The sequence below is a fragment of the Hemitrygon akajei genome, chromosome 6, assembly GCF_048418815.1.
Source record: "Hemitrygon akajei chromosome 6, sHemAka1.3, whole genome shotgun sequence".
Classification (NCBI taxonomy): domain Eukaryota; kingdom Metazoa; phylum Chordata; class Chondrichthyes; order Myliobatiformes; family Dasyatidae; genus Hemitrygon; species Hemitrygon akajei.
This window is the reverse complement of record NC_133129.1, coordinates 176,019,045-176,031,851: the sequence shown is the minus strand read 5'-3', so window position 1 is coordinate 176,031,851 and position 12,807 is coordinate 176,019,045. Positions and strand designations below refer to the sequence as shown.

The window sequence follows — 12,807 nt, the reverse complement described above, 5'->3', positions numbered from 1 at the left end:
CCCACACGCTCCACGGAGTTCGTAATAACTTTAGTGTATGCATTTATTTCTTTCCCCAAGTAACCAATTATTTCATCTTCGGAGCACCTATATATTTAATCCTGTCTTTTGTAAATAAGGGCGCCAAATTTTCAAAAATGTTTCATATTTATCTCTTAAATTGTAAGTGATTTTTTCAAGTGGAATACAGCCATAAATTTCGTTCTTCCAACGATCTATACTTAGGTATGTATCCGATTTCCAAGTCACTGCAATAGCTTTTTTGGCTACTGCCAATGCAATTTTTATAAATTCTTTCTGATATTTATTCAATCTGGATATCGGTTTTATCCCTTCAATATTACCTAGTAAAAGTAATGTTGGGTTGTGTGGAAGTTGTATTCCAATGATTTGTTCCAGTAAAACTCTTAAATTTGTCCAAAAAGGTTGAATTTTAGAGCAAGACCAAGTAGAATGTAAAAAAGTACCAATTTCTTGGTTACATCGAAAACACTGATCAGATAGATTTGGGTTTAATTTGTTTATTTTTTGTGGTGTAATGTATAGTTGATGTAAAAAATTGTATTGCACTAATCTTAATCGAACGTTTATTGTATTTGTCATACTCTCAAGACATAGTCTTGACCAGTTTTTTTCTTCAATTTTAATATTCAAATCACTTTCCCATTTTTGTCTTGACTTATGGACTCCTTGTTTAATTGCCTGTTTTTGAATCAAATTATACATACAAGAGATAAATTTTTTAATCTTTCCTTTTTGAATTAAAGTTTCTATTTCATTGGGTTTCGGTAGTAACATTGTTTGACCTAGCTTTTCTCTTAAATAAGCCCTTAGTTGAAAGTAACAAAAAAGAGTGTTGTTTGATACTTTATATTTATTCTTTAATTGATCAAATGACATTAATATACCTCCTTCAAAACAATCTCCTATATATCTAATCCCTTTTTGAAACCAATTATATAAAAGTTGATTATCCATTGTAAAAGGAATAAGTCTATTTTGGATTAAAGATCTCTTTGCTAATAAGGATTTCTTTGTCTCATCGTCAACATTTATCTTATTCCATAAATCAATCAAATGTTTTAATATAGGAGATTCTTTCTTTTCCCGTATCCATTTAGATTCCCATTTATATATAAAGTCTTCTGGTATGTTTTCTCCTATTTTATCTAGTTCTATTCTGATCCACGCCGGTTTGTCTTTCTCAAAAAAGGATGCAATAAATCTAAGTTGATTTGCTTTATAATAATTCTTAAAATTTGGAAGTTGTAACCCTCCTAGCTCAAATTTCCATGTCAATTTTTCCAACGATATTCTTGACATCTTACCTTTCCAAAGAAACTTCCTCACATACTTATTCAGCTCTTGAAAAAACTTCTGGGGTAATTGTATTGGTAGTGATTGAAATAAGTATTGTAATCTAGGGAATATATTCATTTTTATGGTATTTACTCTACCTACTAATGTTATTGGTAATACCATCCATTTATCAAGATCTTCTTGAATTTTTTTCAATAGTGGTAAATAATTTAATTTGTATATGTTCTTTATATCATTATCGACTCTTATACCTAAATATTTTATACCATTTGCCGTTACTGAGTATGTTTGCAAGAAAATTAATCTCAGGGCTGTATATGGTTTCATATATGTACTTTGGTAATGAATTTACTTTGAACTTTGAACATTACCTCCTTTATTGTTAAGTACATTTTTACAAGTCATTAAAGATTAGAGACATGCTCTCCAATCCAGGCAGCATCCTGGTGAATCTTCTCTGCACCTTCTCTAATATGTATTAAATATATATGAATCTGGAAGTGATTCTGAGTTACCATAATAGTTGAATTGTTTCTGCTTCATTTCAGATATTCTGATGTTGTTGAGTGTTAATGCTGAGGCATGTTGGCCAGGTTTACATTGGTGGCTTTTGCTGCAGGATATGATACTGTCACAGACGTATCCTGGCATTTCTTTGTCAATGCTGAAATGGAACTAATGAAGTCATTGGGGAGATGGACTGTTGTATGAATGTCTGACAGGAGATAGATTCAAAAGTTGAGTTGCAAGCTTGACACTTGAGGGGGGAAGACAACTGGTGCTGCAATGTACATCCTTTCTTATTAGCACAGACACTTTTGTCACTGCCTCATTCATAATTGTTCTCTGATTGTGAGAACAGGAGAAAAAATCTGATTATCAATGAGTCTCTTTACTGACAGACTTGCTGTTTCTGGTTAGCTGGACAGGGAAGCTAGATATCTGGGTCACTTAATTGTGTTTGCTTCTCACCCTCGTGGGAAGGTTTCCATATCAATGACCAATTCAGCTTGCCAGTGGTTCAGACCATTTCTCTCCCTGCCCTGTTTAGACATTTGGCTGAAGAATGCCGATTGGCACAGGATGATGGTAGAATATACATGCAAACTCTGAACTTCTGCTGACTGTAAAACTGCCTGTGCGGGTTGGAAATGAAGAAGCCGGTGGCATTCCTACCTACTTCATTAGGAGTTAGAGGAGATATGCTCTCTAATCCAGAGATGCATGCTTTGGTCCCCAAAATTTCTACAGATGTACCATGGGGAGGAATGCCTCACTGTCTGGTATGGAGGCTCCAAAGCACAGGATTGCAAGAGGCTGCAAAAGGTTGTAGACTCAGCCCGTTCCCTCACAGCAAAGCCCTCCCCACCAGTGAGGACATTCTCAAGAGGCAATTCCTCAAGAAGCTGGCATCCATCTTTTAAGCCCTCACCATCTGGGACATGCCCTCTTCTCGTAACTATCATCAGGTAGCAAGTACAGGAACCTGAATACAGACACTTAATACTTTAGCAACAGCTTCCTGGTCTCCACATCAGATTTTTGAATGATCCATGAACCCATGAACGCTACCTCACAATCCTTCTTTGATACATTTTTTTTGGTAGTAATGTTTTATCCATTGTACTGGACTGCTGCCACAAGATAACATATTTCGCAATGCATGTTAGTGATAAAAAACCTGATATTCAATGCTTTGCAAACCTGCACTGATCACAGTAAATAGATCATGTAATTCTCTGATTTGCTCTAGTATTCTTAAACAATGAGTAGTACATATTCTGTTCTTTCCATTGCAGATGTTTCCTGGACATCTCCGGAGGTTGTTCACCAACTGAGTCAGCAATTGTGAAACTAATCCAAAACGGACACACTGTCAATGGGAAGCGAGGTCTACAGTTCTGAAGCAACTTAATTGCGGTAAGGTACGGTAGCTTAATATAGTGAATATACACCGTCCATAAAGGACAATGCCAGAGCCAGGGAACTTTATACTGATTGGTTCAGTACTGGCCATTGGTACATCAGTTGCTTGCATATGGACATCGTCGGGATGGAGAGCTGGGCTGAGAAGTGGTAGATATACTTCAGTCCTGAAAAGTGTGAAGTAATTCACTTTGGAAGGTCAAATCTGAAGGTAAAGTGCATGTTTAGTGCTAGGATTCTTAGCAGTGTGGAGGAGCAGAGGGATTTTGGAACCACAAAGTTGCCATGCAATTTGATTGGGTGGTAAAGTAAGTGTATGACACATTGTCCTTTATTAGTTGGGGAAATTTGCTCAAGAGCTGTGAGGTAATGTTGCAGCTCTGTAAAACCCTAGTTAGACCACACTTGGAGTATTGCATTCCGTTCTGGTCACCTCATTAATGAAGGATGTTGAAGCTTTAGAGAGAGTGCAGAGGAGATTTACCAAGAATCTGCCTGTACTGGGGAACATGTCTAATGAGGATTTTTTGACTGAGCTAGGACTTTTCTCTTTGGAATGAAGTTGGATGAGAGGTGACTCAATAGAGGTGCATAAAATGATAAGAGGCATAGATTGAGTGGACAGCCAGAGACTTTTTCCCAGGGCAGAAATAGCTAATTGAGGCAATTAATTTTAAGATGATTAGAGGAAAGTATTGGGGGATGTCAGAGATAGGGTGGTGGTGGGTGCATGGAATGCATTGCTGGCATTGGTGGAAGAGGCAGATACATCAGGGATATTTAAGAAACTCTTAGATAGCAGATGGATAAAAGAAAAATGGAGGACTATGTGGGATGGAAAGGTTAGATCGATCTTAGTGTTGGTAAAAGGTCTGCAAAACATTGAAGGTTGAATGATTTGTGCTGTGCTATAGTGTAATTAAGTGCTTGAGATACTGCATAATCACCAAAAAAGAAACAGTCCACCCCAGCATATTTCATCTCATAGTTGGGATTTCAATCAGGCTTGTTTGAAGAAATTCCTGCCTAGTTACCATCAGGATATAACCTGTCTCGCCAGAGGTCCTAACACACTGGCCCATTGCTATACTAAGATAAGGAATGCCTACCATTCCATGCCCAGACAGTATTTCAGGAAATCTGATCACCTGGCTGTCCTTTTCCCACCGGCATACAGGCAGAGGCAAAAGAACAAGGCTGCAGAGGGATTAGGATAACAAAGAGGTGGTCGGGCAAGGCAGAGGAGTGGCAATGGGATTGTGTTGAAGTAGTGGACTGGCTTGTGTTCAAGGACTCATCTGTGGATCTGAATGAATACACCATGGTTGTCACAGAATTTATAAAACCATTTGCAGATGAGTGTGTTCTCACAAAATCATTCAGTGTCTTCCCCAACCAGAAGCCCTGGATGAACCATGAGACCCACAATCTTCTAAGGGCTAGGTCAGAGACATTTAAGTTTTACAATCAAGAAAGCCTCAGGAGGTTCAGGTACGATCTCCAGAAAGTCATCTCACAGGTGAAGTGGCTATTCCAGTCTAAACTTGAATCAATGAAGGATGTTCGACAGCTGTGGCAGGGCTTGACTGCTATCACCTCCAACAAAGTGAAATCAAGTGATGTAGGTGACAACAGAGCTTCATATCCAGATCAGCTCAATGTCTTCAATGCTAACTTTGACCATCAAAACATGAAGAAGCCATCATGAACTCCCACAGCCTCTGCTGACCCTGTGATTTTAGTCTCTGAAGCCGACCTGAGAGCATCCACAGCAAATATCTGGCCCAGATGGTGTATCAGGCTGAGTACTAAAGAGCTGTAATGATCAACTGACTGGAGTGTCCACTGAGATTTTCTACCTCTTGCTTCAGCAGTCTGAGATACCCACTTGCTTCAAGCAGGCTTCAATTATATCAGTACCTGAGAAGAATGTAGTAACCTTCCTCAGTGACTATCACCCAGTAGTACTTTCATCCACAGTGATGAATTGTTTTGAGGGGTTGATGATGAAACATGTCAAGTCCTGCCTGAGAAGCAGATTGGGTCTGCTCCAAATTGTCTACCAGCACATCAGGTCCACAGCAAATGCCATTTCATTCAACCCTGGAACATCTGGTCAGCAAAGGTGCATGCAGCAGGTTGTTCTTTATTGACTACACCTTGGCATTCAGTACTGTTATCCCCTCAAAACTAATCAATTAGCTTCAAGACCTTGGTCTCAATAGCTCCTCGTGCAATTGGATCCTCAATTTCCTCACTGCAAACCTTCTGCACAATCTCTGTCAGCGCAGGTGTAGTACAAGGCTGTGTTCTTAACCCACTGCCCTACTTGCTTTACACTTACCTCCAATGCTATATTTAAGTTTGCTGATGACATCACTGTCGTTGGCTGAATCAAAGGTGATGATGAAGCAGCATATTGGGGGGAGATTGAAAATCTGGCTGAGTGGTGCCACAATAACAACTTCTTACCTAATGTCAGCAAGAACTAGAAGTCAATTTGGCATGACATCTGATACCTTGACAAACTTCTATAGATGTGTGGTGGAGAGTATACCTTGATGCAGCCAATATGTTGACTGGCTGCATCACAGTCTGATATGGAAACACCATTGCCCTTGAATAGACAATCGTTAGTGATGGATATGGCCCAGTCCATCATGAGTAAAGCCCTCCTAAACATTGAGCACATCCGCATGAAATGTGGTTGCAGGAAAGCAGCATCCATCCATTATCAGGAACCTCCACCACCCAGGGCATGCTCTCTTCTCACTGCTGCCCATCAGGAAGAAGGTACAGGAACCTCAGGACCCAAACCACCAGGTTCAGGAGCAGTTATTACCCCCTCAACCGTCAGGCTCTTAAAGCAGTTGGGATAACTTAAGTTCCCACAGCCTATAGACTCACTTTCAAGCTCTCTTCACCGAATGTTCTTGATATTTTTTGCTTATTTATTATTATTATTATTTTCTTTTTGTATTTGCACAGTTTGTTGTCTTTTGCACACTGGTATTGGTATGGTCTTTCAGTGATTCTATAATGGTTATTGGATTTATTGAGTATGCTCGCAGTAAAATGAACCTCAGGGTTGTATATGGTGACATATATGGATTCTAATAATAAATTTACTTTGAACTTTGATTTATGTATATGTTACCAGTGGTTTTACCATTGTCTGTGCTGATTTCCCATAATAGTTTTCCTAATTGTCACGATAGAGAGGGTCTCATCACTGATCCCTTACAAAGAATCTTGGAGCCGAGCACACATCTTGCTCACATTTTTGGATTCTTTGATTGGGTTAATTGTTGAAATTAACTATTGTTTATCTGAATCTTCAGAGATTGTCAAAGGTTTTACACTGGAGAATGAATCTAGTATAGATCAGAGAGAACAGTAGGAACTGTGATGATTCCCTCACAGATCCTGAAGATGGTACATCTGATGAGAGGCCTGTTATCAGCCATGTCTCTCATTGACTGGTGTTTTAGTTGTTGGTGATAGCCATTTTCATGAGTAACTCAGATGGAGTTATTTGGAGATCACAAGATCACAAGACAAAGGAGCAGAAGTAGGCCATTCGGCCCATCGAATCTGCTTCGTCACTCCACCATGAGCTAAACTATTCTCCCGTCTAGTTCCAATTTCCGGCTTTTTCCCCATATCCCTTGATACTCTGACTAATTAGATACCTGTCAATCTCCTCCTTAAAAACCCTCCATGATTGGGCCTCCACAGCTGTATGTGGCAACGAATTCCATAAATCCACGATCCTCTTGCTGAAAAAATTTCTCCTCATCTCTGTTTTAAATGGGTACCCTCTAATTCTGAGACTGTGACCTCCTGTCCTGGACTCATCCATATATTAAATAGCATTTTTATGGACTTCTGCATTTTGGAACCAGTTAATTGCTTAGAAGACAGGACTAATGAATTATTAACAAGAAGATCTGCAGATGCTGGAAATCCAAGCAACACACAACAAAATGCTGGAGGAACTCAGCAGGCCAGGCAGCATCTTTGGAAAAGAGTAAACAGTCAATGTATCAGGCTGAGACCCTTCATCAGGACTGGAAAAATAGAGCAAGAAGGAGGGCAGAGAGGAGAAAGAAGTACCAGGTGGTAGGTGATAGGTGAAACTGGGAAAGGGAGATGGATGAAGTAAGGAGCTGAGAAGTCGACTGGTAAGAGAGATAAAGGGTTGGAGAAGGGGGAATCTGATAGGAGAGGTCAGAAGACCATGGGAAGGGGAGGAGCACTGGAGGGAGGTGATGAGCAGGTAAGGAGAGAAGATGAGAGGGGAATGGGAATGTTGAAAGCAGGGAGGGGGCATTTACTGGAAGTTTGAGAAATCGATGTTCATGCCATCAGGTTGGAGGCTACCCAGACGGACTATAAGGTGTTGCTCCTCCAACCTGAGTGTGGCCTCATCATGGCAGTAGAGGAGGCCATGGACTGACATGTCGGAATAAGAATGGGAAGTAGAACTGAAGTGGGTGGCCATTGAGAGATCTGTTTTGTCTGGCAGACGGAATGCAGGTGCTTGGTATAGCGGTCTCCCAATCCATGTCGGGTCTCACCAATATACAGGGGGGCACATTAGGAGCACCAGGTACAGTAGATGACTTGCAGGTGAAATATCGCCTCACCTGCAAAGTCTGTTTGGGGCCCTGAATGGTAGTGAGGGAGGAGGTGTAGGGATAGGTGTAGCCCTTGTTCTGCTTGCAAGGATAAGTACCAGGTGGGAGATCAGTGGGGTGGTGGTGGGGGGGGGGGGAGTGAAGAATGGATAAGGGAGTTGCATAGGGGTGATCCCTGGGGAAACTGGAAAGTGGGAGGGAGGGAAAGATACATTTGGTGGTGGGATCCCATTGGAAATGGCGGAAGTTATGGAGAATTATGTGCTGGATGTGGAGGCTACTGGGATGGTAGGGGACAAGAGAAACCCTCTCCCTGGTGGGGTGGCAGGAAGATGAGGTGCGGGCAGACATACATCTTTCCCTCTCCCTCACCTTTATGCTTTCCTCAGGAATCACTCCCTACATGAATCCCTTGTCCAATCATCCCTCCCCACTGATCTCCTTCCTGGTACTTAGCCTTGCAAGCAGTACAAGTGTTACACCTGCCCTTACACCTCCTTCCTCAGTACCATTCAGGGCCCTAAACAGTCCCTCCTGGCGAGGCCACATTTCACCTGTGAGTCTTTTGGGGTCATATGCTGTGTCTGGTGCTTTCGCTGTGGCATCCTGTATATTGGTAAGACCCGACGTAAATTGGGAGACCATTTTGTCTGCCAAAAAACCAGGTATCTCCTGGTGGCCACCCACTTCAATTCTACTTCCCATTCCCAGTCTGACATGTCAGTCCATGGCCTCCTCTACTGCCACGATGAGACCACACTCAGGTTGGAAGAGCAATACCTTATATTTCATCTGGGTATCCTCCAACCTGATGGCATGAAGATTGATTTCTTGAACCTGCGGTAATTTCCTACTCTTCAGCATTCCCATATTTCTTTCTCTCTCTCTCTCTCTCTCTCTCTCTCTCTCACACACACACACACACACACACACACACACACACACACACACACACACACACACACACACACACACACACACACACACACACACACACACACACACACACACACACACACACACACACACACACACACACACACCTCATCTCCTTACCTTCTCATCACCTCCCTCTGGTGCTCCTCCCGCTTCCCTTTCTTCCATGGTCTTCTGTCTTCTCCTAACAGATTCCCCCTTCTCCAGTCCTTTTATCTCTTTCACCTATCAGCTTCCCAGCTCTTTACTTCACCCCTCCCACTCTCCCCATTTCCCCTATTACTTGCCACCTTGTACTTCTTCCTCCCATCCCCCCACCTTCTTGGTCTAACTTCTCATCTTTTTTTCCAATCCTGATGAAGGGTCACTCTTTTCCATAGATGCTGCTTGGCCTGATGAGTTCCTCCAGCATTTATTGTGTGTTACAAATGAATTATTGCTTCTGCCCTATGCCTGGCTGATGGCTTAGATAACTAGTTCAAATTCTGAAATTTGCCCTAAATAGTTTTCTGACTCAAGATACAGGAATACTTGTCCTTGTCACCCTGTGCTATGTGCGAGGGTAGGTGAGATCAGCTCTCTGCACCCAAAGACGTGAGGTGTAGGTAGGTTTGTAGGGTCCATAAGCAGTGGACTCGTCCATTGTTTTCAGAGGAATTAAATATTCAAAGATCAGCACAGTCCACCTCCTAGTCACACACCATCCCTAATTGAAAGAGTTCCTTTGTCAGTCTCACAACTGCCATTGATAATCTTCACAGGAGCATCTTCACAACATAGGGTGCAACCTTAACCTTCTCTAGGGCATGAAGTTCAAGAGTATGTTTCTTCTTATTGTAGGCATAAATAAATCGGGTATAAATGACATAAAACTTAGCTTTATGCAGCAAGGACAAGAAATTCTGGCCTTCCTGGACTAAAGATTCGCTTTACTTTCGCATGTATGTCGAAACACAGTGAAACGTGCTATTTTGCAGCAAATTCCTAACAGTGCCCTTGTCCTGTCAATGAACTAGAGGAAACAGAAATAAATCTTCTGACTGAGCCTCCCCTACAGTGAATGAGTGTCACCTTATCGCATTCACCAGAGACATCCTGAATCTCGTCACACACATTGGATTATATTCAACTCGATTAACACCTGTCAAGGTTAAAATAACAACTGGTATGGTCTTAGACTTGAAACCACTTCTGGGATGAGCCCAGCTCTCACCTGAAGCCTTCTATCTTTGACAGTGCTCCCTCAGTGCAATGCAGCAGTGTTAGTTTGGATCAGGGGTGGTGAATCTTTTTGAGAGCGTATGTCTGAATTACGCTCAGACATTCAGACATGAATGTCTTTTAAAAAATTCTCTTGGTTGATATGTTAATTTTGAGCAGAGATTATCAATGATTAATGAATTAGTAACAATAATTATGGACTTTTTAAATGAAATTTATTTATTTGTTGATACAGGCCAGAATAGGCCCTTCTGGCCCTTCAAGCTGCACTGCCTAGCAACCCCCAATTTAACCCTAGCTTCATCACGGGTCAATTTACAATGACCAATTAACCTACCAACTGGTACGTCTTTTCACTGGACTGTGGGATGAAACCAGAGCACCCAGGGGAAGCCCACACGGTCACGGGGAGAACGTACAAACTCTTTACAAGCAGTAGTGGGAATTGAACCCTGATCAATGGTACCGTAAAGCACTGTGCTAACAACTATGCTACCATGCCGTCTGTTGCTTCTTTACGTGTATTTGTTCTTTTGCTATTAATACAAGTTACATACATTGAATTAAATGAAGCATTTTAGAAAACCTTTACAAATTATTAATATTAATCTTTAAAAACACAATTGAAAAATTACATCGTATCTAAATTGTATTGTTATTGTACCCAGTTGCTGCTGAAATACTGATGTGTACACCAGGTCTGTGAGGATTTCAAAATATATCATCCAATGTCACGTGTTCTCACAACCATCCAACTGGCGCCAAGCCAGCGTGAGGTGTTTCCTGTGAAGACATCGCACTGCTCTTGGGCTGTAAAAAGAAAATTCCCTGCTCCATTTGGCAATAAAGATAATCATTATCTATCTTTTTGTTATTGTTGTTCTTTTTAGCGCCTTGTGGTGCATCGGGTGGCAACCATTTCTTTACCATTTTTGTTGGTTTTTAATGAGGCCGAGTTGCTAGCTCGACACTCAACCCAGCACGGATGGAAAGTGTGCAAGAAACCTTCCGGATTCAAACCGGGGACCACTCGACTTGAGTCCGGTGCAAATGCCACTATACCACCGGCCGGCCTCTCTTTATTATGGGTGGGGTTTAAGGAACCAAGGAGTGGCTCTGCATCTTGCGTGCCAATACAATGTTTGCGCATGCCAAAGGTTTGCCACCCCTAGTTTAGATCAGGTGGAAAGAAAAGGTTGTAAGAGAGTGTGGGTACAAGGAAATTCACATTTTAACTCCTCCAGAAACAATCAAATGTTTATTCGTAAGGTATACATCAGTACTTGGATCTATCCTGCTCTAACACAAATTGAGAAAAATTCAACGGGTGTACTGTACAACAAAGGTAAATTAACATAGTGAGTCACTGAGTCTGCCATGAATTATGCCACTTCTGCAGTATTTGAATTTCATTAAAGAAATGGTACGCAATTAAGGATCCAGTAGACTCTTAAGCTTAACCACTCAGAGATTTAGGGTCAAGCATGAGAAATGCTTTTGGGTTAATGATGTGATAAACCATTGAGTTTACCATCTGCTTGACCCTTAAGTTAAGATAAAGAGCAGTGAAGTTTTCCCTTGAGTCTGAGGTCAATAATTACCTCTCAATGAACATCATTAAAACAGATTATTTAGGTATTACCACGTTCCGATTTGTAGGAATTTGCTGTGTGTAGACTGCATTGCTAAAGTGAATACAGTTCAAATGTGCTTCATTGTCTTTAAAGCTTTGAAAGAGTTGTGAAAGGCCTGATAGAAATGCATGAATCTCTTTCTTTTATTACTCTGTTCCATGTGTTACCGTGAATGTGGAGGCAGATTCTATTAACAACTCCTACTTGAATTATATAAAGCACCTCTATTACAGAAACATAGCCTGAGGCACTTCACAATGTAGGTCAGCTAGTAAAGGTATGATGGATTTTTGGAACTGAATATGAATAGGAAAGATGTGGTTGAGCTGTAGTTTATGAAATATAGGAAGCTGTTCAGGAGATGATTGGAACAGTGGAGGCTGAAGTGGCTGAAGCATGTGTGGGCTTTACCAGCAAGTGGACTGACATAGAATCTGACATGTTTTTAAATTTGGAGATACAGCACGGTCACAAGCCATTCCAGCCCAACGAGCTTGCACCACCCAATTGCACTCATGTAACTAATTAACCTACAAACCTGTATGTCTTTGGAATGTGGGGGGAAACTGGAGCACCTCCAGGAAATCCACACTGTCACAGGGAAAACATACAACATGGCATCCTCACAGATAGTGGCACAAATTGAACCCAAGTCACTATTGTTGTTGTTGATCCTCTTCACGCCCTGTGACAAATCCGACGGCAATCTTGCTGCTTCTTAAGCATTTGTCTGTTTTTTTAAGAGGCCAAGTTGCTGGCTCAGTGCTCAACCCACCACTGATGGAAAGTGTGCAAGGAGCCAGATGAAATTGAACCTGGGACCTCTCGTGGATGTCACTACACCACCGGCTGGGTTAGTACTTCAGTAGCGCTATGCTAACCGCCACGCTGTCATCCCACCAATATTTCATATGATGTGAAATATGTCATTTTGCAGCAGCAGAACAGTGCAAAGGCATAAAATTTGCAATAAATTACAAAATTAAATAGAATAAAGAAAAGGAATGAGATAATTTTCATGGGTCCAATGTCCATTTAGAAATATGGTGGTGGAGGGGAAGAAGCTGTTGAAATGGCATTGAATGTGGGTCTTCAGGCTCCTGTACCTCCTTCCTGATGGTAGTAATGAG

General features: G+C 41.4%; 1 protein-coding gene across 1 annotated transcript in view; it reads left to right on the top strand.

The window, feature by feature from the left end:
• shank2b (SH3 and multiple ankyrin repeat domains 2b) overlaps nt 1-12,807 on the top strand; it is a 1,185,964-nt gene that overhangs the window by 113,129 nt on the left and 1,060,028 nt on the right. Inside the window, exon 3 of the mRNA XM_073049802.1 lies at nt 3,120-3,240. The gene's annotated coding sequence lies outside the window, so the exon portion shown is untranslated. The remainder of the gene's footprint in view (nt 1-3,119; nt 3,241-12,807) is intronic.